Source organism: Peromyscus maniculatus, chromosome 13 (assembly GCF_049852395.1).
Source record: "Peromyscus maniculatus bairdii isolate BWxNUB_F1_BW_parent chromosome 13, HU_Pman_BW_mat_3.1, whole genome shotgun sequence".
Classification (NCBI taxonomy): Eukaryota; Metazoa; Chordata; class Mammalia; order Rodentia; family Cricetidae; genus Peromyscus; species Peromyscus maniculatus.
Genome location: NC_134864.1, coordinates 49,175,421 through 49,178,585, shown reverse-complemented (window position 1 = coordinate 49,178,585; position 3,165 = coordinate 49,175,421).

Sequence of the window (3,165 nt, the reverse complement as noted above, 5' to 3'; positions counted from 1 at the left end):
GAAAGGATAGGAGGAGCTTCCAGTCAGAGAGAACATATATCGAGAGAAGAAAGGAGCAAGAAAGAGGAGAGGTGGACATCAGGGGCCAGCCACCCAGTTACACTGCCAGCCGCACAGTAAGAAGTAAAGAAAGGTATATAGAACAGAGAAATGTAAAAGCCCAGAGGCAAGAGGTAGATGGGATAATTTGAATTAAGAAAAGCTGGCTAGAAACAAGCCAACCTAAGGCTGGGCATTTATAAGCAAGAGTAAGTTTCCGTGTATTTATTTGGGAGCTGGGTGGTGGGCTCCCAAAAGAAAAAAAACAAAACAAAACGAAAACAAAAAACCAACAACTACACTTGTCCCAGGTAGCTGGCTAGATTCTTAGTACCAGGCATGATTTTCTCTCCTGTTGAGTGAGCCTTAAGTCCAATTAGACAATTGTTGATTGCCATCAAGATATGAGCGTCACTATTACACCCTTAGAGTATCTCGCCATGCTAGCTATCGTTGTGGGTCATAGGTGATACAGCTGGGTAGGACTATTGGCTGCCTCCCTTCATCAGCATCTTGCACAGAACCGTCTGGTAATATGAAAGCTGGTTCTCAGGGAAGAAGCTTTTAGGCTGGATCCAGGTAGAATCCTGAGTCCTGTGCTAAAGTGCATGGTGCCTTCATCAACGGGGGTTTACTTTCAATCTCTGGCAGAAAACCAAGGGCAGCAGCAGTAGCCTATGTTGTTCTGGGAGTCTCCTGGACAACCCTGACCTACAACTTGAAAGGGGGTGTCTCATGCCTGTTACTGGGGTTTCTGTTAGATAGTCTATGGTTCTTGGAGGGGAGCATTGTCAATCTAAGTGGGATAACTTCATTTAAACTGTACATGTATACACACACACACACACACACACACACACACACACACACTGGTATGTGTTATATGTAATTTTAGACAAATAAAAATAATATAATTCCTTATGTCTGCCTTTTCAGACAAACAGTATTATTTTTCTCTCTTCCCTCCCTTTCCTTTTGCAAATTTTCCCCTTTTCTTCCACAATTAAAGCTACCCCCCTTTTTTTTCATTTTCCCCCATATACTAAGTCCTATTTGCTTGTTTTGTTTTGTTTTTTTCAAGACAGAGTTTCTCTGTGTAGCTCTGGCTGGCCTGGAACTCACTCTGTAGACCAGGCTGGCCTTGAACTCACAGAGATCCATCTGCCTCTGCCTCCCAAGTCCTGGCAGCTCACATATCAAGTTCTTAAAAGTAGGATTTTCATTTTATTTTTAAAGTAAAAAACTTCAGGCTACAGAGATGTCTCAGTCAGTTAAGTGTTCGTTGTTCAAGCTTGTGAGTTTGATCTCCAGCATCTGCACAAAACACTGAGTGTGCCAGCCGGTAATCCCGGCACTGGGGAGGCAGAGACAAGGTCCCTCTGCGGCTCGCCTGGTAGCCAGTCTAGCCAAATTGGTGAAATCTGCCTTCCTTGGGAGACCCTGTGTCAAAAAATAAGGTGGGGGATGGTAAGATGACTTAGTAAGAAAGAGAGTTTGCCATTGATCCTGATGTCATGAGTTCAATCCCTACATTCCACAATAGGAGAGAATTAACTCTCAAAAGTTGTCCTCTGGGTTCCACACTCACACTGTGGCACCTGTCCACACTTATATTTTTGTGTGTGTGCACCACACACACAAAAATATAATAAATATAAATTTTAAAATAAGATGGAGAGCAATTGAGGGAAAAAAAACTTCAATTGAGGCCACCCTCTGGACTTACACTCATCCACACATGTGTGTACATACATGATCACATTCACAGACACAAAAATAAATAAAACAACTTGCTCTTTAGACAAGAAAACAATGATAACTGTTGAGTCAGGGTCTTTCAACTCCTCCATCAGGATTAGTAAATGGTTTTCTAAAGTCCTTTTCTCATTTTCTTGTTTCTTTAGGGAAGGTATTTACAATGGATGGCTGTCCTCTTAGGCTGGCTGAGAAAAGAGATCTGACTTGTTCCTGCCTTGGCTGTTTCCAGAACATCAATGACCATAAGGAGACATGTAGCCGGAATGTTTTTTAGGTCCTACCCAGCCCTATGGTCCCCCAGCCGCTTATAAAATAATCATTCAGAGGCTTAATATTAACTACAAATTGTATGGCCTATGGCAGACTTCTTGCTAGCTAGCTCTTATAACTTAACCCATTTCTATTAATCTATAAGTTGCCACGTGGCTGTGGCATTACCGGTCTGCTGGCATCTTACTGCTCCTTCTGTGGCGGCTCACATCTCTCCCTGCTCTTCTCTCTCTGTATATCTGTTTGGATTTCCTGTCTGTTTCTAAGCTGCCTTGCCATAGGCCAATGCAGCTTTATTTATCAACCAATCAGAGCAACACATATTCACGGCATACCAAAAGACATCCCATAGCAGAGACGTGTTAGCCATCTTCTCTTCTCTGCATGCCTCTTGAAGACACACCCCTTGTCTTACTTCTTTTCCTACAGTTCTGTAAGTCACACTCAGAGTCTGACCCATGACAGTCAGGTGCTCTCCCACTGAGCAGCACTGCTCCTTTCCCATCAGCCCCATCCTTCGTGAGAACCGTCGACTAGTCTCCTGGCTTCCTGCTGGTGCCATCTCTGCCTTTATACTTGATCTATGGTGGGAAGAGGGAGGAAAAAGATCATAAAGTCAAAATTGGTTCATGAAAGTTAGAGACTGTTTTAAGCCTTGAAGTTAATGCAGAAAGTGTTTAAGTCTTAATTTCATATAAATAGTCTGTTTACAAAATAGGGGAAGGAAGAAAAATATGATCTGGGATTATTGGCTTGACTGATTGCTTGTTTCAGCTCTGGTGCAGATAGAAAGGATGTCAAGTGTAGGGTGAATGTAAGTGGGGGCCAGTGGGCCCACATCCCTGTTCCTTTTCCCTCCTCTCCACTGCAAGATAGATTTAGCTTATTAGATATACCAGCAGTTAAATCACCAGTGATAGAAATGTGATGTTGTAGAAACAGCATGCTCCAAAATATCACCTACTACATTTGAATACAAATGCACTTGCTGATATAGCAAATGAAATTTAACCTAGTCTTATCACCTCTAACTGAAGACTGGGGCTTTTCTTTCTCTATCAGTTGGTCTGGCTGTAGGTGGAACACAGGGCAGGGAGG